This window comes from Nyctereutes procyonoides, unplaced genomic scaffold, assembly GCF_905146905.1.
Source record: "Nyctereutes procyonoides isolate TBG_1078 unplaced genomic scaffold, NYPRO_anot_genome, whole genome shotgun sequence".
NCBI classification, from domain to species: domain Eukaryota; kingdom Metazoa; phylum Chordata; class Mammalia; order Carnivora; family Canidae; genus Nyctereutes; species Nyctereutes procyonoides.
Window position 1 is genome coordinate 14,235,447 of NW_026575032.1, and position 25,739 is coordinate 14,261,185.

The 25,739-nt window shown below is 37.8% G+C and overlaps 1 pseudogene; it reads left to right on the plus strand.

Annotated features, from left to right (window-relative positions):
- The first annotated feature begins 18,346 nt into the window (after nt 1-18,346).
- LOC129504342 (trifunctional enzyme subunit beta, mitochondrial-like) lies at nt 18,347-24,653 on the plus strand (annotated as a pseudogene).
- Nucleotides 24,654-25,739: the final 1,086 nt, after the last annotated feature.

The window sequence follows — 25,739 nt, forward strand, 5'->3', positions numbered from 1 at the left end:
TTCCATTTTCTTACCTAAATGACAGACTAATGATCTCCTTTCAAATGAAAGGATCAGAGAGGAGAGTAAGTTTGTCCTAAAGCAGAGATAATTTTAGCAGACAGGGTGACTGATGCTACAATTCTATCCCATCCTGTTCTGGTGGGTGGTCTTTTCCTCCTGTTTCTCTTCATTCCTTTTATACTTTACTTTCTTCCTGGTTCATATCCCCTGCATACTACAAAGTAGTCTCTTTATTTGCTTATTTTCTCTCTCCTCTCTAGCACACAAGCTCCATAACACAAGGATTTTGCTTGTCTGCTTGACTACCATATCCGCAGTTCCTAGAACAGTACCTGCCAAATAGGATGCACTTAATATTTATTGAATTTAAGTTTTCCCTTTATCTTGATAGTTCTTATCTCCTTAATTAATGTCCCAAATCACCTATGACCAGATTTCTTACTGCCTCTGCCAAATTTCAAAAGCAAGCTGGCTACATAATTTGTCGTGCCCAGTGAAAAATGAAATTGTTTTAAAAATTCTTAAGAACTTCAAGACAAAGACAGCAGAGCATTATCCCATGTGTGGTTACCTGTCAGTGTGGGGCCCTGTGTAAGTGCATGGGTCTCATACCTACAAAGTCAGGCCTTTATGTTCGAAATCCTTTATGTTTAGGCTTTTAAATAATCAATAAGGGAATGAAGGTGTTATTTAACATTCCTAGATATATCATCGCTTATAGATAACTGGCTATAAAAGGTATCAAAGTTGGGATATATGTTTGTTTAAGTGAGGTATATTAATTGAATTATCAGAAAAGGAAAAGATTATAGGGAACCTAAGAGAGGGTCATAGTGCCATTTAGGGCAAACGTCTTTAAAAAAATTATACACAATCCAAGTTACAGTTAACTGTATGTTACTATTTGCTCTCTGTAAGGGGTAATACTAATATTTATATATTCATATTATTATACATAAAGTAATACTTACTTTCAGACTAACAGCCAGTGGATACCCAGGATTGGTAAAATTAGATCTCATTCAAATTTGAGGGGACAAAGTTAAAAGTTGAGAGAACTGGAGAAAAGACAATAAAAGACAATTGATATTCCAACAAAGATTGCCTAAGCAGAAGAGGAAATGAGTTAGTCAAGACTCAAAATTAGTGTAGCCCAAGGCAAAATGAGATCTAATGGATCAAATGAGAATTTTTGGTGCTACTGTCTGTCATATTTGCAATTCTGTTATAGCACTCCTTTTAGGTAGGCACGTCCTACAGAGATGAACCAAGCAGAGTCAGAAAACAAAATTCAATCACATACAATTCAGACCCAGATTTTTCTTGGAGTTTATAGAGCGTACATCACCACAATGCCAGAAATAGTGACTACAATAATTACATAAGTGTGGTTAATCTAATGCAAAACTACATTTGTCCCGATGGGAAGCTATATTTAAAGGAGCTGTGCAATGTCAAACTTAAACCCAGGATTCACTCCATTGCCCTTAAGTGCTACTCCAAAGAAACGCATCTTGTTCCTGCTTCCACTCTAGCACCTTAAAATCCCATTCTATGTGTCTTACTTCTGAATTATCTCAGTATTTGGAATTAGAAAATATGACTAAAGAACACTATAGAGAAGGAGCATTTCCTTTTTAACATAAAAACAAATGCTAACTACTCATTTTAAAAAGAAAATACACATTTAGGATAATGCAGGCTTGCCTTCCTTTTCCAATATGAAGTTTGTATCTTGTCTATAAGGGTAAAAGAATAAGATGCTATGAAGACATGGGTTTAATATGTTTATAGCAATTTAATCATTTTATCATATATTCATTATGTGTTGTTTCTTTGTTCTAGAAGCTTCTGTACTTTAACAATAGTCTCCTCCCTATAACACTTGACTTTGGACAGTTTCTGGTGATTTACTTAATAATGATATCACAGATGAGTAATAGTTGTGAACAGTATTTAGTAGCCAATGATAAAAGTTTCCCCCCAAAGGAAAGTATGTGTAGGAAAGGATAAAAGAAGTTCTCAAGCAAAATTACATTTAAAAATAGGGATTTAGAGGTGGGAAAACCAGTTTTCTCAAAGCAGTGATCATACGAGAACAGCTGTGATAACTGGATCTCAGCCAAAACCTTCACAAAATCTCAACCATGTTAGGATATAGCAAAAAGGTGTCAAATCCAACCATTAGTTATCAGAAGATAGGTCTTAATTAAATATTGGGCTCATGCCATCATCATTATGTCGGGAGCAAATTAGGCAGTAGACTTACGTCAAAATAATAAGTGGAGAAACACACCTTCACAACAATATTCAATTCATGTAATTTAGAGTTAAGTCCTTTCTAACCCATATATACTTCTGACACATTTTTTGACTTGATTTAGAAGTTGAAAATCTAATTTCACAATTAGACGGCTGACGTTTAAAGAGAAGGGGTAGTGAATCCTTCTGTAAGTGACCCACAGTAGGTCTGTGGTTGCATACTTTCTCTTTGAATATTTATGTCGCACGTACGGAGGAAAGAAATCAAGAAAAATTGTTTCTGTCATATCAATCTCCACCTCTCTCTCTCTCTCTCTTTTTTGTCTGATTTAGCAATAATTTCATCACAGAAAGGCTTTCTTCCCCCCAACTATCAGAAAACCACCAAGTTAAAAGAGAGCTGTAGTCTCTTTTCAGTCAGCCCATACATCTTTTTCCTTAAGCTTGCTGACCCTTCACTCAACCTGCACCAGTGCTCCCTTATGTCAGGTCAATGCGGTTTACTCTTCATCAAAATTCTAATTTTCAGAGAAACTAAAGGAGTAACCTGCAGTTATAAAACTCATGGTATTCTTACAAACAAAAATAGTTGAGAAAATGTGGCAATTATAGTATCTACAATTTTTAAATGAAGTTCCAATTTAGAAATTTCACCTTTTAATTGTATTCATCATTTTGTTTCTGAGTGTTGGCAATCAAAATACCAAGTAGTTATTGTGAGATGTGCATAAAACAGAACAGGTGGGACCCCTGGGTGGCTCAGTGGGTTTAGTGCCTGCCTTCAGCCCAGGGCATGATCCTGGAGACCCGGGATTGAGTCCCCCGTCGGGCTCCCTGCATGGAGCCTGCTTCTTCCTCTGCCTGTGTCTCTGCCTCTCTCTCTGTGTGTCTCTAATGAATAAATAAACAAAATCTTTAAAAAAAAACCAAGAAATGGTTTCTATCTTCATGCACATTATAACCTTAGTGAAAAGGAATGCTATATTACACAACAGTGTTTAATAGAAGCAAGAGGGCATATGGAAACAACCGCTCAAATGACTGTCTCCTCTACCTCAGGGTCTAAACTCAACATGGGAAGGAATTTGGGACTTATTCACTCTTGAATCCTCACATCCTAGATCAGCATTAAAACAGAAACACACAGAAAATAAATAATTGGTCACAGGCAATAAATGCCATAGTACGATGAGTATCATCAAGGATTACAGTACGAAGAGTCATGCTCATTCTAAGTCTACACATCTCGTTGTTGACGTATGAGCAGCTTTAGGTAGGTAACGTCTGTGTGGGCATTTCAGGAAGTAGAAATGATAGGAAAAAAAGTACACAGCGCCACAAAATGAGTATTATCTCGTTGTGAGGAGGGTTGTGAACAAGACTGGTTGAGACCGCAATCCCCATCAGACTGGGGTGTGTGTATGTGTTACTCTGTGTGTATAGGGAAGGGGCAAAAGGAATATGACGTGGATAGTGTTTGCAAGTCAGTATGATTAGTCAATTGAAGAATATATATATTTCAGAATAATTTTTTCCTGCATATTTTATGCCAGGACAATCTGCTTTCTTTGGTTTTAGTAATCCTGAAATTTTATTTCAAGGTAAGTCAAAGCTGAATATACTTATGGAAAAAAAAAAGAGAGAGAGAGAGAGAGAGAGAGACAAAAAATATAGCGATATCCAAAAACTATAACTCATGGGCCAACTTCACACGCCCCCTGCTTTTGTAAATAAAGTTTTATTGGAACCCAGGCACATCCATTCCTATTTTCTACGGCTGCTTTCACACTACAATGGTATAGTTGAATAGTCATGACAGAGAACATCTGGTCCACAAAGCCTAACATACCTAAGAAAAAGAGTTTGCAAACCCTGGCTCCAGATAAAGAGCAGAAAACCGGGTGTTCACTGGAGGAAGTGAATTTCTGTAGAAATCTATGTGCTATATGAAGACACTTCACAAAGAAACCAACCAGCACTTTCTGAATCCGTGAAAACTGAAAGTGCAAGGGGGTGAAGTAAGTCCTAGAGTAACAGTCACATCTTTATTTTTTCTATTTTTTTAATAATACATTTATTTTTTATTGGTGTTCAATTTGCCAACATACAGAATAACACTCAGTGCTCATCCTGTCAAGTGCTCCCCTCAGTGCCCGTCACCCATTCACCCCACCCCCGCCCTCCTCCCCTTCCACCAGTCCTAGTTCGTTTCCCAGAGTTAGGAGTCTCTCATGTTCTGTCTCCCTTTCTGATATTTCCTACCCATTTCTCCTCCCTTCCCCTCTATTCCCTTTCACTATTATTTATATTCCCCAAATGAATGAGACCATATAATGTTTGTCCTTCTCTGATTGACTTATTTCACTCAGCATCATACCTTCCAGTCACATCTTTAATCCTTGAGTCTCAAGTCCCAGGACATAGAGCCAATGTCATCCATTAAAATGAAAATAGCGTGAGTGACCTCAGGGCTGAGATGATATGGGAGGTTTAACAACCACTGCAGGAATATCAAGCCAATGTGGCATAGTAAGTATGATAGTCGCTCTCTGCTGCATTAGACAACTCTTTGGTTAGGCCAATTTCTGTCTCTCTCTCTCTCTCTCTCTTTCATACACACACACACACACGCACACACACGCACATGTGCATTTTACCAAAACAGCCCCAAAACGCTCATACATTTTATAAATTCAGGAGAAAATTAATTACTTCGGCCACTAATTTCCATGTATATCAAGACATTCATATTTTAATATATGATACTGGAACAATCAATTTGATTTTGAGGGTACCAGATGTCTGCATTAGTTATTTTCCAACCCTTTGTTTCAGAGTAGAAATATCAAGAAATAAATGAATAAATAATTAACTGCTCTCAACATGTGCTCAGTATATGTGTGCTGCAGATTATGAAGTTGGTGATAAAAAATATGATGATTTAAAGACAAAATATACTGCTTGATTTGATAAGCCATATTTGCAAAGCTAATCTTTGGATCTTCTGGGTTTCTTCAAAACATTCCATGATCGAAAGAACATGGTCTTTAGAAACCAAACAGATTTGGGATTGAATTTGAGCTCTCTTAGTTATTTGGTACATGATTTTTGCAACTTGCTTAAAATCAGTGAGTCTCAGATTCCTCATCTGTAAAATGTCTTCCCAGGTAGTATTTCAGAGAGTAAGAATAAGATTAGAATGATGGAAGTGGGGCAGCCCTGATGGCTCAGCAATTTAGCGCCGCCTTGAGCCCAGGGCGTGATCCTGGAGACCCGGGATCAAGTCCCATGTCGGGCTCCCTGCATGGAGCCTGCTTCTCCCTCTGCTTCTGTCTCTCTGTCTCTCTGTCTTTCTCTCTCTCTCTCAGGAATAAATAAATCTTTAAAAAAATTATGGAAGTGTCTTACACAGTGACTGACACAACAAATGCAGGCACTATTGTTTTTGCTGGCAGATGGTTATACGATTTATTTAGTCTACTTTTTAATAATATTTTCGTGCTCTGAAAGTGTCATTTTTTAGACCTTGTCCACTAAATCACAATAAACTTATCGTTAGATACTCATGTACCGTGCTGCAGTATTAACGTGGACATCCCAACAGGATGTACAGTTACCATGTAGGAGTTTTCACATGAATAATCCTGTAACAGATTATGGATCATTTAAAAGTATCAAATTTTATAATGTATTAGGTCTAATTAAATTTCTCAAAAACCTAGTTTCCATTATATAGTCCAAAATCCTTAACCCAAATAAGAGTAATAATATTTTAAATGGTCACCATTCCCCTCATGATAGCCTTCTCCAACTCCCCTTCATGGAGTTGTCAATTAGATAAATTTCTTTTACCCAAACCCTACTTTAAATAAATAGGAATTACGGAGTTGGTGTTGACTTTATACTGATTTCATTCAGAAGTCCAACTTCATCATTTACAATTGAAGTTCTGTTTCTCTTCTGCTTCCCAAATTGTCATTGTTTTCATAAAGTAGTTTTAAGGTCCTAGGATGGTTGCCAGTAACGACCAGGGCCTATGTTTACATTTGGCAAGAGAGTGCTTTTACACAATTGGCTAAAATTACATCATATTGCATAACAGAACCGATTTATCGGGGTTTGTTCATCCTTAGACCAAGAAGTTGCAACCCTATAGCTGGGAGCACAGTCTCCGCTTAGACATTTGACCTGCAAGTTATCTGTCAGGAGGAAGAAGAGAATAAATGAATGAGTGCTAAGTAATATTCACAGCAAACAAAATGTTGTCTACAATATACTTTCAGGGTACTCCCCTTAGACCTGGGAGGGGTGAGGCTCTTGCTATTTAGCAAAGACATGGGCCACTTTCAGTTTATAGCACCTGTGGATTAACACATCTTTTATCTGGTGCAGCCCCTATTGTGGGGACTCAGAGTATTCACCCCATATCTTCTGCAGATTCTGTGCCACATATTTTTCAGTGCCCCAGGAGTGAATGTGTATCTTCTGCAAGGGCTTTTGCAATCGTTACTTTGCAACACCAAAGGGTCCTTCCAACTGATACCCTCAATTGCCTCCGACTGATGTGGTGATGTGTTCTCCTGGGTTAGTCTTAAGCCATGCTCAAAAGTAGGATGGAACTCCTTTTGCAATTTGGACTTCACTTCATACTTCACTGACAGGTCCCCGTACTTCTCACTAAAGCAAGGCAGGGGTGCCATCAATATTGAAAGAGATCATCTTATCTGAATGCAATGATTATGAGTTCAAGAGAAGACATGGTTCGAAAATGTGGTTTTCTATATTTGTGCTATAAAATTCCAAGTGGTAAATTTAACATGACCAAAATGAGTTATTCACTGTTCCCTGCATAATCTGAGTAAGACTTACAGTTGCAGTCATCATTAATAAATCACAGTTTACAGTCTTTAAGGTCATTGAAAACCAGTGTTCATGGGTGTTATGTTCGGCAGGGCAATATCACCAGTGTTTTTACTAATTTCCTAGGGCTGCCATAATGGATTATCACAAAGTGTGTGGATTAAAACAACAGGATTTTACTCTCTCATACTTCTGGAGGCAAAAAGTTCCAAATTAAGGTGTTAACAGGGTTAGTTCTTTCTAGAGCCTCAGAGGGTGAATTAGTTCCAAGCCTCTCTCGTAGCTTCTGGTTGTTGCTGGCTCCTAGGTATTCTTTGGTTTGTAGGCGGATCACTCCAATCTCTACTTCCATTTTCACATGGTCTTTTCCCCTGTGTCTTCAGCCAAATTTCCCTCTTATTATAAGGACAAGAGTCATTAAATTAGGGCTTAGCCTAATGCAGTATGACCTCTTCTTAACGTGGATATTTACGAAGATTCTATTTCCTAATGAGGTCACATCTATCAGGGGTTAGAACTTGATCATATCTTCTGGGAAGACAAAGATGAGTAATGACATAAATAACATTAGCAAACCCATACTGTTTAAAGACAAGGGGTACTGAAGAATGAAGCTATTATTGGTGACAACACTGTTGCCTTTATTTCTCCCTAAGAGATATGAAATGAACCAATTATGGCACAGTTGACAATAGAGAAAAGATGGTGCATAGTCACTAAGATGACCCTTCATGTACACCGTTTAGGTGATAAATACATAAGAACCTCTTCTCTCGGGGCTCCTGGGTGGCAGTCAGTTAACTGTCTGACTCTTGGTTTCAACTCAGGTCATGATCTCAGGGTTATGAGATTGAGCCCCACACTGGGCTCCGTGGTCAGGACAGAGTCGGCTTGAGTTTCTCTCTCCCTCTCCCCATCCTGTTCACATTCTTTCTCTCAAATAAACAAACAAACAAACAAAAAAACCAACCAAACAAACTCAAGGAACCTCTTCTCCTACCATTTTCTTCCTCATCTACCATTCTTCTAAATCTTCTACTGACAGATCACAAAAATCACATAGTCCTATGAATTTTGCAAAACAGTTTTTAAATGTAATTGTTTACATATAGGTAGAAACATTCAAAAATTTTGCTGTAGCCTCAGCCGCCTAGGACACTTAGTACAGCCCTAGTTACTGCCTTGAGAATACCAAAGACTATGCATTGCCTATAGTATATCCCAATATTTCCAAGCTATGTAATATTAATTTCTACCTTTCACTACTCGAACTAATTCAGAATAGTGTTATGTTGGGTTTAAACTGCAAGCCATTGCAATCTCTGAAAATATTTTATATCTCCTAGAGTGATTCCTAGGAAACAACACAAAAGTAAGTTTCATATATCCCACCACACATTCATAGCAGTGTATCTGCACACCTTTATTCACACCCACAAATTGTAATGCGATCACATCTTCCTCTATATTCCAGATTTAACTTAAATCTGTTAAGATCTGTTAAGATTAACTTAACAATCGTAACTAATTATTTCACTAAGTCTTGTACGCAATATATTCATAAACTATCTTTCTGGAAAAGGCACATCTGCAGGTGGGTATGTCATATTTTAGCTTAATTTTTTATAGTAGTTTTGCTCTCTGAATAAGTCATTTTTCTAGGCCTTCTCCCCCAAGTCATAAGGCCACTTAATGTTAGATACCTATGTACGGAGTACAGTATTGACACTGACATCCCAACAGGCTGTACAGTCCATGTAGGAGCTCTCACATGAGTAATCCTGTAACAGATTATGGATCATTTTAAGATGTCAGCTGCGTGCTAAGGACTGACAACTAAACCGTATCTTACACGCAGCCAAATCTCTTCATAAGGGGTACAGCACTGAAAGCTGTCACTGAATTCTCATGCCTCAGCGGTAAGCTTTAAAACTGATTCACTAAAAGTCAAGTCAAATCAAGGATTGAAAGATAACATGAAGGCAAACCAGATCAATAACATCCCCGAATCTTTTGGGAGACCCACTGACAGACTGTGGCTTCAATGCAGCATGAAGCTCCCAACCAAGAAAACGTGCTGTTAGCACAGGTCTGTTCTACAGCAGTCCAGGCAGGAGGGTAATGCTACTGTTAGACAGACAAGGGAAATGTATAATGGGAGAAGGGGTGGTGAGATTTTTAGGATTTTTCTACATTAAGCAAATTTTCTGTACCTAGAGTACAGAAGAGAGTTGCATGAAATATTACTATACATAACCAATGGATAGTTTTCGAATCTATATCGTAGAATCCAAGCACTGATGATGCATAGCTGAGGCTTTACAAACTATGAGTAAAGTTTATATTTAGATACAGGCCCTTAATTGTATTTAGCCTATCTCCTCTGAGTATAATTCAACTAGAGTATAATGTCGCCTTTCTGGATTCGGTAGTCTATTTGTAAGACTTATTTGATGGCAGTGGGAAGGGAATTTAAAGAAGTTCATAATGGATAAGTGGTTTAACTCCAGTTGCAAAAACTAGGTACCATCTTTGATTTTATCTTACCACACACAGAACGAAATGACTTTATTATTTATTTCAAAATATCTCCCCTTTGCATTTCTTCCTTTCCTACCTATAGTCACAACTATGACACAAATGCCATCCTTAATGAATGATTGCATATTTTATAGCATTATTTATAGCACTAGCTTTCTATTAAGTGGAAAACTACTTCTTCAGGGCAGGCTGGGTGGCTCAGCGGCTTAGCGCTGCCTTCAGCCCAGGGCCTGATCCTGGAGACCCAGGATCGAGTCCTACATCAGGCTCCCTGCATGGAGTCTGCTTCTCCCTCTACTTATATCTTTGTCTCTGTCTCTCTCTCATGAATAAATAAATAAAATATTTTTTTAAAAGAAAACTACTTTTTCAAATAAAAAATGTGATATAAAAGTAGACCATTTCATAAAAGTAGACCATTTCATTTGTAATAAGGGGTGTCACATGATGCATCCAAAGGTACCCTGAAAACTGAAATATGAAATATAAAGGCGTACATAACAAAGTATCTAGCATATGGTTCTGTCTTAAACTACCTAGCATTTGGGGCCAGTAAGAAAGATATGAACAATAAAATTTGTAATTCAATGGGGTAAAGTGATATTTTAAAAAGGAAAAAACATACTTATGACATCATTCCATAAAGTTCTCTTTTAGAGAACTAGGATATTCAAACTAGAGGGAAATAATTTCAGATACAAAGCAGACATTTTCAAAGGTTTCTCTTTTAAAAATTGTCTGATTAGGAACCTCATATAGGAATATTTAATATTCAGGAGTTGTTTAAGACTAATGAGCCTGTGGACAATTTGTCACAAAATTTAAGAATTAGATTAAACTTCATAGAGATACTGCAAGTTCATTTGTGAAAATCAATCCCTTTTCACAGGAGAGTTTTAATAGCAATTCTAAGATGGCCAGAATTTTAATACTGCCCTATGAATTTTAATTAAATTGAATAATTTATTAAATTACAATAATTTTAATACTGACCTAATATTATCCTATGTTTTAATTACTCATTCATTTCATGCATGTTTACTGCAAATGTGACATATTCAAATAGTTATAAGGGCCAGGAGGTAGCTGACAACACTGAAATTGTTGTTAAGAGAAAACATGGGACTCTCTGGACCATGACAAACTGGACAAACAACGCAATATCTGTTGGGGTGAGAAAAAAATAGTTCTTTGTAGATAATATTTGGGAATGTGGCTGGGCCTAGTGTTTTCAGACTTTTTTCCTGAGAAGCCAGATTATAGTGTATAATTTCCTAAAGAGTATTTATTCAAAATAAAAAAAATATATATACTAGGTCTTGGGATATAAAGATAATGAAGAGTTGTGTTGGGTTTGGTTTTTGTCCATAAAGAAGTTCACAAAACTAGTGAGGGAGATTAGGCCCACCTATATAGCATCTGCATTTGCAAAGCCAAGTAAAAAATACAAAATGTAAGGCACCCAGTGTATCCCCTTTTTCTTCCCCCTTCTCTCACTAAAAGGAACATCTTAGCCCTCAAGTGCAAGCTCATCCACAACCTCTTTGTCAATAACAGAAGCCCTGGCCCAATATTAGGGTCAACTGTTGAGCAGTTGCCTTGGGGAAAAAGGACTATGGGGTACCAGAGATAGTTCCAGAGCTAAGTCTCACAGTGAAGGAGGGGGAGCAATGGGTTCCAGGTAAGCATGTCTCCTTGGCCCCTGCAGTTTACTCACATTGAAGAAAGCAATGACCAGGGGAAGGTCAAATGGTTGCCCTAAGCACACGGTAGACAGCAGGTTCACAACGGTTGACTACAAGGGTGTACTGAGGGAGAACAATATGAAAACACGTATTTGGGGGCATCAACTGATCACTTACTTCTTGTACTCAGCTCTATGTCTAAAGAGTTTAATTGCACATTTATTTAATGTGCTTTGTGGCTATTTATTCTCTTACCAGTACATTTGTACTTCAACTTGGAAAAATTTGTATAATCTGCTTTTCATATCTGAGTGAATGACGAACATGCTGCATTGTAAAAAAATATTTATTTTGCCCAGATAATATTATGCCAAGAAAGTAGCCCTTGAATGTCTTTTCTAAAGGACACAGTTACAAGTAAATTCACTATGGGGTTTCTTGGGTTTTCATGTGAAAGCACTCTGAACTCAGGAGCCATGTAGTATCTCAAAGTCATAAAAACACCATAGTTTTTAAACGTTAAATTTTTACTGCATCCTATATTTGAGTTGCAGGTGTTACATTTTCGTCCCTTTTAGAAAAGAGGTTTTCAGGAGCATGTTAATTAAGAAAAAGAAGGGAGGGAAGGGAAGGGAAGGGAAAGGGAAAGGGAAAGGGAAAGGGAAAGGGAAGGGTAAAAGGAAAGGAAAGGAAAGGGAAAGGGAAGGGTAAAAGGAAAGGAAAGGGAAAGGAAAGGGAAGGGAAAGGGAAAGGAAGGGAAAGGGAAAGGAAAGGGAAAGGGAAATGGAAGGAAGGGAAGGGAAGGGGAAACAAAGGAGAAGAAAAGAGAGGAAGGAAAGAAGGACGGGAAGGAGAAAGGGAAGAAGGAAAGAAAGAAACTAACATACCTTAAAAATAAAGGGTGTTTTTAGGGTTTTTGAAAAAACTAGTTTGGAAATAATTCCATAAGATGAACAGAAAAAACTAGTTTGGAAATAATTCCATAAGATGAACTTTCTATCCCCACTGTTAATGGTTTATTAGTCCAAAAAGAAGATAGTGTAAGAAAGTGAGGACCACAGGTGAAGCATCTCCAATAGCATAGTAATGAAATTGAAGCAGCTGTTCTGAAACTCTTGGCAGATCAGTAGCGCAGGTCCAGAAAAAGGCACTCTGGTATCACATGGAATAATTTTAGTAGTTTTACTTATGCTCAGTGTATTGAGCATCCTCATTTAGGGCTAAAATAGTAGCCATAAAGACAGCAAAGTTGTGGTAAGAGTGGATAATGAAGTTTATTTACTATTTTACTTACTAGTTTATTTTCATGTTCATTTTAGAGTTATATTGTTCATAAACACTGAAGCATTAGTGCATTTGAAAAATCATTTTCATGAATTTATAAACCCATAAGAAGCTTGAACTTAAAGTTTTAATTATTAAAATGCGTTGTTTCACATGGTAGTACTAGGAAAACTATAGTCACAAGTACTTGTGGAAACCAAAGTGGTTATATGGATAAATATAATGAATACAAATGATATTTAGAAACAATTTAAAGCTCAAATGTCAATGAAAAAGTTCTTTAGGGATTTATAGGCATTCATTTCATGAAGGAAAAATACATCGGAGATGTGCTTTCCCATGTTTGAAAAAATAAACTTCTCAGGGGAACCTGGGTGGCTCAGTTGGTTGAATGTCTGGTTCTTGGTTTCTGCTCAGGTTATGATCTCATGGGTTGTGAGATGGAGCCTACATCTGACTCTGTGCTCCAAACAGAGTCTGCTGGTAAGTCTCTCCCTCTGCCCCTCCTTCCACTTGCGGTCGTGTGCTCTCCCTCTCTCTCAAACAAATGATTAAATATTTAAAAAAATAAAAAGTAAATAAATATTTCATTTATTCACATCACTACAGGAGTTCCACAGGGGAAATTGTCCCTGAAGAACCCTTGAAATCAAGAATTCAATTATGCAGATTATTCAGAAAGGAACAAAAATGATTTCCATTCAGTAGGATAGCCTATATTTGAGTTATTCTGATTATTAAAAAGTTGTTAATATTGAGAGACCTGAACTGGAGCTATGATAACAGACCTGTTTGACCACAGAAGGAGTTGAGACTGAAGGCTGCTTCAACATGGATGGAACTGGAGGGTATTATGCTGAGTGAAGTAAGTCAATCGGAGAAGGACAAACATTAAGTGGTCTCATTCATTTGGGGAATATAAGAAATAGTGAAAGGGAATAAAGGGGAAAGGAGGGAAAATGAGTGGGAAATATCAGAGAGGGAGACAGAACATGAGAGACTCCTAACTCTGGGAAATGAACAAGGGGTAGTGGAAGGGGAGGTGGGCGGGGGGTTGGGGTGACTGGGTGACGGGCACTGAGGGGGGCACTTGACGGGATGAGCACTGGGTGTTATTCTCTATGTTGGCAAATTAAACTCCAATAAAAAAATGAATGTTGGAAGATAGAAAGGAACAGGACATATTCTTAACCAGTGCAAAACCGATTTTTAAATAGCATATGCAAAATTCAAGCACAGTTGACCTTTGAACAATGCAGTTGATTAACAGATATTTTGTTCATTACACATATTATATACAGTATTCAAACAATATAGTAGCTAGAGGAAATGCTATTAAGAAAATCATAACAGGGCTGCCCTGGTGGCTCGGCGGTTTAGCGCCGCCTTCAGCCCAGGGCCTGATCCTGGAGACCCAGGATCAAGTCCCATGTCAGGCTCCCTGCATGGAGCCTGCTTCTCCCTCTGCCTGGATCTCTGCCTCTCTCTCTCTCTCCCTCTCTCAGGAATAAATAAGTAAAATATTTTAAAAAAAGAAAATCATAACAAAGAAAATATACTTACAGTACTGTAACTGTATTTACTTAAAAAAAATCCACATATAAGTGGACCATGCAGTTCAAACTCATGCTGTTCAGGGGTCAGCTGTACTCTCTACTGTAATGTTTTATGTTAATTTTAAAATTTATCTTCCAGCCAGATAATAATTAATGAGATACCTTAAATGTCTAAATCAAGTACTAAATGTATATGAATAATTTCTAAAAGTATCACTTACTTTCATCTATTTTTCTTCATCTTTTTTGGAAATATGAATAATTATATAACCATTAGGGATGCCTGGGTGGCTTAGTGTTTTAGCACCTGCCTTCAGCCTAGGGCTTGACCCTGGAGTCCCAGGATCTAGTCCCACATCGGGCTCCCTGCATGGAGTCTGCTTCTCCCTCTGCCTGTGTCTCTGCCTCTCTCTGTGTGTGTGTGTGTGTGTGTGTGTGTCTCTCATGAATAAATAAATAAAATCTTTAAAAAAAAGAATAATTATATAACCATTAAATACAATTATATACTTGAAGGTGCCTTGCAAACTGTATATAATGGTTACATGATTTCACTAAAGCATATGGAAATTAAATAGCTTATTTCTTTGTTTCTAGACACTACATTTTCCTTGCAGAGAATGTTGATGTAGCACATTGTCATACTGCTTATAAATAAACCACAAAAACAAAACCCTGAAAATGTAGAAATTGCATGCCCAGAAGTTTCCCTAATCGCCTTCTAATTAAGCAACTTGTTGGATTCCAACCTATTTCCTTCATTCTCTCTGTAATATATTTACTAATAAGCATGTCTTTGGAACATTAAGACTGTTAGGTTACTTATGAAAAGATCTTGGCACTTGTAGTTACCATGAGTTGAGTGTCTAACAAGAGTCCACTGAGGTTACTCTCAACTAACTCATGCCAGTTAAAACTGTGAAAGGTATTAGGTGATTTAATTAAGTGCTACATAATTTGCTGATATCCACGTGCCAAAGAAACTGTGTGTGTGCGTCTGTGTATACATGAAAACTGTGTTTAATGCTTTGGAAAGATGCAGTAAAAGGAAATTAATTTTAAAACTCTGTTTAAATTAGCTTTGGTTAAAACAACTCTAAAATATTGGAGAAAATGATAAAATTTTAAAAAATATGTATTCAAATTTTTTTATGTATTCAAATTTAATGATGAGTTGGTTTTTATTTTTTACTTTATTTTTTATTTTTTATTTTTATTTTTTTATGAGTTGGTTTTTAAATTTTGGTTTTGTTTATTTTTTCTCTTTAATTTCTTACCTCACTTAATTATAAAAAAATAAAATAAAATCCTAGCAATCACTGACACCATATTGGATTATAAATATGGGAGAGCACCAGTCTATAGATCCATTTTTAATAAAAATTCCATGCTTTTACTTAAAAATATGTCAGTGACCATACATTAACATATTTAAGCTAAACATCATTACAAAAATATGCATAACCACTTTTTAAAAATTCCATTTTTTTGGTGATTATTTCAATTTCAAGGATTGGAAGGATTTCAAGGATTCAGGATAAAATGACTTTTGCTGTGTCCTTCTTTCGGGTCTTTCTAATGCAGAGATGGTCAATGTACTTCTTAAAAGATAAATTATTACTCTAAGAATTTAATTTGATCATATTAATTTTCTAAAAAGACAACTCCAAATTTATTTAATTAATCTGCAGATCCACAAGTAATCTTAAGAAACACTTAATTGTGAAAAACATGGAAGGATGTCTCTACTGGATTTAGTAGAATCCACACTTATGATTATCTTTCTACAAAACAATGTTCATTTCAACTGCATTTGTTCATTTATCTGTTCAACTATTTTACCTATTGCCAAACAGATGCTTTACCTAAAATAAATCCATTTCTTAGTTCAAAGACCTCATTCATTTGCACTTAGAAGGATATGGACAAGAACAAGATCCATCATCCAGTTAGACACATAGATTGAATAAGCTGGTGGATTCAAGAGGAATCAAGGGAAATTCTGAGGAAGATGAAAACATGAGCATGCCCTCTACTTCCTTTTCAAAGTCAGAACTAAGTGATCAATGAAAATAGGAAGGAGAAAACCCTGAATCCTTATAAATGTAAAAATCAGAAAAGGCCAGCATGTCCTACCCCAGGCTTCTAGGATATTTGCCCTGTTAAGTCAATAATTTAAAAGACCATAAAGAGGAATCTCAAACTTGTTTCAAAAGAATGAAGAAAGAATATGGAAAAAAGCCTAGCAGGGCCTCCCCAAGATGTCTTTAATTGTAGAGAATTAAGAGCTCTGGAAGAAGAGAGGACACTCTAACTTAAATTTTCATTGAATATTAGGCAGTATTTATGGAAACCGTGGAAATATGCCTCTCCTATCTACTGCCACAGAGCAGAGCTGACTGAGAGCCCCACCTGCTGCCTTTCTATCACTTTTACACTACAGTCACCCTTTCCAAAGGCTTCTTCCCAGCAATGAGTAGACACAGCCATGGTCCTAATGTAGCCTATTCCTGTGAAACATGAGACTCCTCCAGCTGCAGATTTTGGTTCCAGGACTCTCCTTCAGGCTAGCTGAACAGTTGGTGGAACTGTGCTGCAGTCTGCACCCCCTCCTACCCACTACCCTTCCCTCTCTCACTCTCAATGATAGAAAGCTTAAATGGGATCTGAAGGTTCTCCCTGGGATCTGAAGGTTCTCCCTGTCTCTTTTGCTATCCTTCACAGTCATTTCCATTTATATACATCTCTTACAGATAGAATCTCATCTTAGTTTCCTGCTTCTCAGAAAACAGACAACAGGATAGGGATTTGGGACTGGCTAACTCACCACTGGGCAGGCAAGAAGATGCCATTCTGAGAAGTACACAGCAATGGAGTGTTCCTGGTAAAAGGTGGTTGCTAAACTGCTAAAGAATTAACTAACATGTCCTAGGGCACTCTAAGAAAACATCTTAAAATACAGAAATGCCCCCTTGGGTGCAATAATCACTGAAAAGAATAGACTGTTTTATATAAAAGATAAATCAACAAATTATATAGTCTCAGGGAGAAATAAAAAAATACACAATAAAACACATAATAAAATAAAACTAAGTTTTCAGAAATATTACTACAATTAAAGGTGATGATTATTAGCCAATTTCAAAAACACACTACTTCAGCAGTTGAAGAAACATTTGATTACCATTTTGCAATCATAACTTAGAAAAAACAAAAAGGCTTCTCCTATTATGTTCAAAATTGCTACCAAACCTGGAAAATATTAGCATAATATGAAATCTACAGCCTAAGCAAGTTTATCAATATTGAAGTAGAACTCTTATAAAAAAATAAATCTGGATTTTATATTTTTAAAATATGATCAAGTTTAGTTTGCTGCAGGAAAACATGATTGGGTAGCAATTAAAAAATGCCTTTATGTAACTAATGGTAGCAATTACAAATAAATGAGGAAAATAATATTCTACATTAAAATAAGTGGAAAATAATACAGCATATTAAAATAAATGGAAATTGCAGATTCTCTTCTGGATTTAAAAGTACAGATAGCTTTGAAAAACAAAAAAGCTAGAAAATTCCTATATAAATTTTACTGAAATATAAAAGATTTGACAATAAAAAAAAAAAACCCAGACACTTAAAGATCATAATTATCAAATTAGGATGAAAATGTAATGATATTCCATTGAAAACCCAATGAAATTTTATACAGTAATTTGGAAACATTAACTTGGTAGAAAAAGGTAAATATATATATTTATAAATAAAAATTAATCATGGGGACTTTAAAATTACTAGATAGTAAAAGCAGAAAAATGAGCTTTCAAAAATGAGCTCTACGTTACATCATACAACAGTGGACATTTCAAACATTTTAGGGAGCAAAAAATAAAAAATAAAAGAAATAAATATTAAATTAGACAACAGAAAATATAAATTACAATATGCATGTACCTGATCTTGGAACAGAAAGGCGCTTTCATATTTGAATGCAAATAAAAATGTACTATCAAAAAATAGTGGATAGAAATCAGTGTGACATTTTCAGTTTGAAGTAAAATGTAACAGAAACATAAAAACCAAAAGGAATATGAGGGAGACTATTTGCTCCATGTCTAGCAGACTATGAAAAGAATTTTAAGTTCTACAAGAACGATGAATGTTCCAGTTGAAACTGGGAAAGGGTAATGAGTATACAAAATTTAAGTGGATAAAAACATATGACAGCCATACTACGCTTCTTTGTATTTAATACAAATAATTCAGATGAAAACACCATTGTCATATTTGTCCTTTGAAAAGATAATAATTTATCATATATAATATTAATACCAGAACTAGTGACTGTGCCAAAAAATATAAAATGACTCAACTGCAGAAATCTATCTTCTATAATTTTATTCTTAAGAAGTTAGTATTATACTTACACAAAAGGACAGTCACTGAAACACTGTTGTGATTATGAGAATTTAGAAATGGCATATAGTTCAACGATAGATTAGCTTAATAAATTTTAATACAACTCCATAGTAAAGGTGAATTGTTGCAGGTATTTTAATGAAAATATGAAAATGTTTCTGATCTTTAGCTCAGTGAAGTTACACTGTATAAACTTAAATATGCAGTATGATTACTATTTTCTAAAATATGATCATAAGCACCCAGACAAAGATGACATATATACAACCTTCTATATTTAAGTTCACATTGTTTTTTCTGGGTGAGTGGCTTATTGACGTGTGTTTAAATAAACTGTGTGTACTGGGAGTGGGAAACAACAGTTCCTTGATTTTTACAAGCTTATTTGGTCAGGGATTAAGTGAATAGACATCACTGAAAAATCCCCTGGATCTCCTTTCTTTTCCTATAAGGAAATACAATGATCACTTTCATTGAGAGCTATTTGGTTAAGCAAAATTACTTTCTTGCTTTTTATCCATCAGAGAGCAGTTATATACCCAAAATAAATCAGAAGAAAAACACCACATAGGGTTCTCTAGGTCTCTGTATGCTATACAAATATTGTCATAGCACTCTGCTGAATAACAGCACAGGGTGATAAATGCATAATATGGTCCCTGAAGTCCAGTAAAATAATGGACATAGGACACTGGTTAGTGTCTGGACCTACTGGCTAGCACTACTTTTTTTTCAGATCAATAAAGCAGAAACACTAATGTTTAATTTCTCTAGGAGAAGAAGAGACAAAAATATGCATATAAAATCGTGTTACAAATTAAACCTTTAAAAAGCAAACAAGAAATACATTCTACAATACCAAAATTAAATGATTGTCCTAGTAATAGATAGTGACATTGTATCTCTTCTCTACCATCATGACATTTTTTGTAAGTACACAGACTAAATTATTTACCTATCCTTTAATAACAAAAACAAAACAAAGCTTTCTTCAGTAATTAGTACTTGGTGCTAAACAGTTTTTAGCACATTGGGACCCCTGAATAGTAGACCAGGACAGAGGCCTGGTGACAATGTTCTGAGGCATTGTTTCATGGAGACTGTAGGTTTTAACCTTTGTGAAATCAATGAATCATTAGATTTGACTTCACAAACATGCTCAGAATTTCTCTTTTCTCCTTTGTCTTGCCCCCAACAGAAAAGCAGTTCAACCTTTCAATATTTCAAAAGTCTATTTCTAAGCAAGTTGGAGACAAAGAAGAGATGAAACGGACTGTTATTAATCTGATCCATAATTTTAGGAGTAGCAAGGGGTTGAGGGCTGGGAACCAAGTGTAAGGATTTATAATACAAGAATAACCTAACCTTCCTGCTCTGTGTGCCCCTCTCCACTCCACACCACACACACGCACACATGATGTTAAGTTATTCACCAGTGAGCTTCCAGGAACAAGAGATATTTATATACTCAGTTTCTAAGCAGACCATAAAAATGGAGAAAAGGGTAAAGGTCATTGTTTCGCCACTGGATGCAGAGAAAGAAAAATCCCTAAAAACCAATTTCTCCTAATGCTTTCTGTTCTCTTGTGAGACAGGAAATAGGAGAACTGAGTGCCCAGAATGACTTCAGACTCCTGGCTCAGGAAATGCTGGTGCAGCACAGCAGTATCTCTAGTGAGAGAGGGATGGAGCTCTTGTTATATAGGCATTAAACCATGAGCAAGTGATTATATGCTAAACCGACATATTTAGGTCAGTTTTTGGTTCTGCAAATAAGGATCTTAAAAGTTGTCATATTATCCTTCACAAGTGAAAAAGCTAAACAAACTAAAAAATCAACAAACCTTCCTGGATCCCTAAAAGAGGCGAGGGCACAGGGGTAAACTGCTGCTCCCAAGACTGGAGAGACAGAGAGTACACAAGGAACCTCAGGTACCATGAGAACCCAAGTGGAAAGGGAGGAGTAGGAAACCAAAACTGTAACTGAGGGATTGCTGGAGACTCAGTGTGTACAAGTCTGAGCCTTAAGAGCTCTCAAGAGGGACGCCTGGGTGGCTCAGTGGTTGGGCGCCTGCCTTCAGCTCAGGTCATGGTCCTGGGATCCAGGATTGAGTCCCACCTTGGGTTCCCTGTGAGGAGCTAGCTGTGGAGGCTGAGAAAAATCAAGGCCATTCCACCTCAAGTTTAGCATTAGTGCAAGTACAGCCATCTTAGGCCCCTGTGAATAAGAGCTGAACTTTACAGGAAAAACTGCAGAATGTCCTCGCCAGGGAATCCCATATCAGAAAGACAACAGAGCTCATAATTGCCCTCGGCAGAGAATCCCATATAGAAAGACAACAGAGCCCATGCCCGTGATAGAAAGTTCCATATTAGAATGAGAACAGAGCTCAATGCCCTTGAAAGCCCCATATCAGAATGTAAACAGAACTTGAGAAATTCCCACCCTCCTTCTGGAGGTCCCCTAGACCAGCCCATAAAAAACCCAGCTGTAACCCACTTCGGGGGCCAAGTCCCTGCTCTGCTGTGTTAGGTATACTTGGACCCAAGCTCGAGCTTGCAAATAAACCCTCGTGTGCTTGCATCTGAGGCGGCTCCTTGGTGGTTTCTCGGATTTGCAGTCTTGGGCACAGCGCTAGCTTCTTCCTCTGCCTATGTCTCTGCCTCTCTCTCTCTCTCTCAGTCTGTGTCTCTCATGAATAAATAAATACATCTTAAATTTTTTTTTAAAAAAATAAAAGCTCTCAGGGACCCAGTTATTTGAAGGGCCTCCACAACTCTGTTATGATTTACTTCAAGAACTTGACCAGGTTCTCACAGTAAATACCAGAGAAAAATCCCCTTGGTCTTCTTGGGGGTGGGGGAGCAAAACCATTTTGAAATACTCCAGGCACTTGGTTCTGTTTTTTGTTTTTAATTTTTTTTTTTAAGATTTTATTTATTAATGAGAGACACACAGAGAAAGGCAGAGACACCGACAGAGGGAGATGCAGGGATCATGACTTGAGCCAAAGGCAGACGCTCAACCACTGTGCCACCCAGGAGTCCCCAGGTGCTTTGTTCTTAACAAGGCCTGCCCTCTGGGAAAACTTGCTGACTAAAGCATAAGAAAAAAAGGAACAGAAGAAACAGTAATGACTGAGAATATCCCACAAATTACTGTCAGACACCAACCCACAGATCCACAAATCTCATTGAAAACCAACAAGGGGTAGTGGAAGGGGAGGCAGGTGGGGAGATGGGGTAACTGAGTGATGGGCACTGAGGTGGGCATTTGAGGGGATGAGCACTGGGTGTTATGCTGTATGTTGGCAAAGCCAACTCCAATTAAAATATACACATATATATGAGATATCATATATATATATATATATATATATATATATATATAATTCAAGGCGCACACACACACACACACACACAAAAGAATAAAAGAAAAAAAGGAAGAAAGAAAGAAAAGGAAAACCAAGTAGGATAAATACCAAAAAATCAAAAACAGAACTCCTACACCCAGGCATATCACTTTCAAACTACAGAAAACCAAAGGTATAGAAGTCCTAGTTAACAAAAAAAGAAAAAAAAAAAAAAAAGAAAGAAAAAGAAAGAAAAAAAGAAAAGCACTTTAGCCATGGAGGAACAAAGATAAAAATCACAGCCAACCTCTCAAGAAACCATGCAAGCAGGAACATAAGAGAGTGAAATCTAAACACATAGAGGAAAAAAAAAAAAAAACACCAGGCTAGAATTCTGTACCTTGTCAAATTATCCTCCAAAAGTGAAGGAGAAATACACACTTCCTCACACAGCCAAAACCCGACAGAATTTGCAGCCAGGAGGTTTGTCCTGAAACAAATGTTAAAAGTAGTTACTTACACAGAGGGGGGCCTTGGGGCTGCCTGGGTCTCCTCAGGGGTTCTGCGCAGCCCTGGGGGTGCCGCCCTGCGGCCTAATCCAAGTGGGGGAGGGTCCTGCCCGCAGGCAGCCTGGAGCAGGGGAGGGTCCTGCAGGTGCCCCAGCAGGGGAGAGTCCCGCAGGCGCCCCAGCAGAGGAGGGTCCTGAGGTGGCCCCAGCAGGGGAGGGTCTCGCAGGCGCCCCAGCAGGGGAGGGTCCTGAGGTGGCCCCAGCAGGGCGGGTCCCGCAGGTGGCCCCAGCAGGGGAGGGTCCCGCAGGGACTTCAGCAGGGGAGGGTCCTGCAGGCGGCCCCAAAGGGGAGGTTGTGTGCTGACTGCCCCGCACCCAGGGCCCCAGCCCCACAGGGCGGAGACCTGTTCTTCCTGCTGCAAAGGTCAGCAGGCTCCCCCGTGCACCACCTGCCTAAGTAAAACCCCCATGCCATGCTGTTGAGAGCCGCCTCCTGCCCTTCATGTCTAACTAACGTGGTGTAAAGGACTCTTTCTCCAGTGGAAGGAAGGAGGTGAGAAAGGATGCTGGGTTTTAGATAGATTGCCAGCGGGCAGTCCCCCAGGACCCAGGAGCCTGCAAAGATGCTGACTGGTGGGAGGAAGCCTTTTTAGGCCTGTCACCTCTAGGTCCTTTTGAGCCCTGTCACTCACTTCTAGACCTTCAGGTAAGACCCAGGATGGTGGAAACTAGGTGAGATGACTTCAGGATGACTTTCATCTTGACTGAGACATTTAAAAATCTTCTTACTATTAAAAAAAAAAAAAAGTCTTCACATTTTCTTTGAAGACTGACTGTTTCTTCCAACCATGAGCTGTCCTTCCTGGCTATGAGCTGCACCAGGCATCCAAATGGAAAAAGTCTTCAAACCCCAATACATATAAGGAATATCCAGGTGGTGGATGGTGTTTGCACTCCTATGCTATCAGGCATGTGCCTGAAACTGCATGACTTGGCTAGAACAGCACTATCGGGTTTGATGCATCAGACTGATGTTCCAAATGAAGTTGTTGATTATATCATGTTTGGCACAGTTACACAGGAAGTGAACACAAGCAATGTGGTAGAGAGGCTGCCCTTGGAGCTGGCTTCTCTGACAAGAGTTCTGCTCACACGAGCCTGCATCTCTGCCAACCAAGCCATGACCACAGGTGTTGGCTTCATTGCTTCTGGCCAATGTGATGGACTTGTGGGAGGTGCTTTGGAGTTAATGTTGGACATCTCTATTTGCCATCCAAGGAAGATGAGGAAAATCATTCTTGATCTCAACAAGCCAAGACTCTGGATCCATCACTATTTTTAATCTCTAAATTCAAATTGAATTTCTTATCACTTGAACTCCTTCTGGTGGCTTTCTCCACCAGTGAGAGGATGGGCTCTCTGCAGAGCAAATGGTCACTGCCTTTGCTTTTTCAGACTGAAATAGGACGAGTATGTACTTTATTCCCACAGCCTGACCATAAGGACACAAGATGAAGGACTCCTCTCTGATGTTGTATCCTAGAGTACCATGAAAATATACGGTTACCAAGGTAATTCCATCCATCCTTTCTCCCTGGAGCAGATGGCCAAACAAAACCCACATTCATCAAGCCCTGTGGTATAGCAGCAGCTGCAATTTCTTTCCTGACTGATGGTGAATCAGCAGTGTTGATTATGGCAGACGAAAAAGCTCTGGCCATGGGTTATAAATGGAGGGCATTTTTTGAGGGATTTTGTGTAAATATCTTAGGATCCAAAAGATCAACTTCTAAAAAAAAAAAAAAAAGATCAACTTCTACTCAGACAACATATGCTATTCCAGGAGTTCTAGAGAAGGCAAGATTAACTGATACTGATGCTTTTGAATTTCGGGATGTTTTTCTCAGGTCAGATTTTGGCTAATTTGAAAGCCATGGATTCTAAATTGTTTACAAAAAAATACATGGTTAGAAAACCCAAGGTTAGATTGCCTTCTAAAGAGAGGTTTAATGACTGGGTTGGATGGCTGTTCCTGGGATACCGATTTGGAGCCATTGGCTGTAGATTGGCCTTGGAACCTGCCAACAGATTACAGGAGGAAGAAGGTCATTATTCCCTCATGACTGTCTATACATCTGGGGAGCAGGACCATGCTATGACAGTAGAAGCTTATATAAAGTAACAAATCAGGAAGAGGTGACCTGGCGTTTCTGTGCAACACTCACACTAGGTAATGCCATGTCAACACATTACTAAATGACATCTGTAATTTCTAGCTCCTCTTAAGAAAACAAAATTTGTGGCCCTCTGTTAAATTATTTTCAGTTAAGGGTTGATGGTTTTCTGAGCTTTCTAATAATCATGGCTTACTGCTTTTTCAGGGATTACTTAGCCACCAGAATCCTAAACAGTGATAGGTTTAAGCAATTATTTTTGGTCTTTATTTTCACTGAAGACTAAATGAGTGGTTCAGTGTAGGGGAGAGGTTAGCTGAGATTTGGAATCATCTTTGTAACACTTGCAAATTATACTCATTCCTGTATGTAACCTAAAGATAACTATTTTCTATAAAATGCAAACTAGTGTGCCTAAATTAACTTAATTATGTAAAGATAATTCAGACTCTAAAACAAAGTGGAGAAGTATTGTCTCTAAAAAAAGAGTCTTTTAAAGACAGTGAAAATAATATGTCAGAAACTCAGATCTAGGTAAAGGAAGAACATTAAAAAAGGAATAAGTAAAAAAAAAGGAATGTGACAATAAAATTAAAAAAATCTTTTCTCTTATTCTTAATTATTCCAACAATACATTTTTAAAAATAATAACACCAACAATATATTCGAATTTGTATGCTTATGTATGTATCCTATGTGCTTCTGTATGCTTATTTATAAATGAAAAGAATGGCAGCAATGATACAGAGAATAAGAAGAAGGAATTAGGTTTTTTTTGTGATAATGTACTCAGACTGTTGATGAAGTGGTATATTGTCATTTGAAAGTGGATTTAAATTAGCTGTAAATATCTATTCCAAACCCTAGGGGCATCCCGGGTGGCTCAGCGGTTTAGTGCCACAGTCAGCTCAGGGCATGATCCTGGAGACCCGGGACCGAGTACCACATCGGGCTCCCTGCATGGAGCCTGCTTCTCCCACTACCTGTGTCTCTGCCTCTCTCTCTGTCTCTCATGAATAAATAAATAAAGATTTTATTTATCTTTGGGGGAAAAAAAAAGACAACCCTAGGGCAAAACTCCCAAAATATATGCT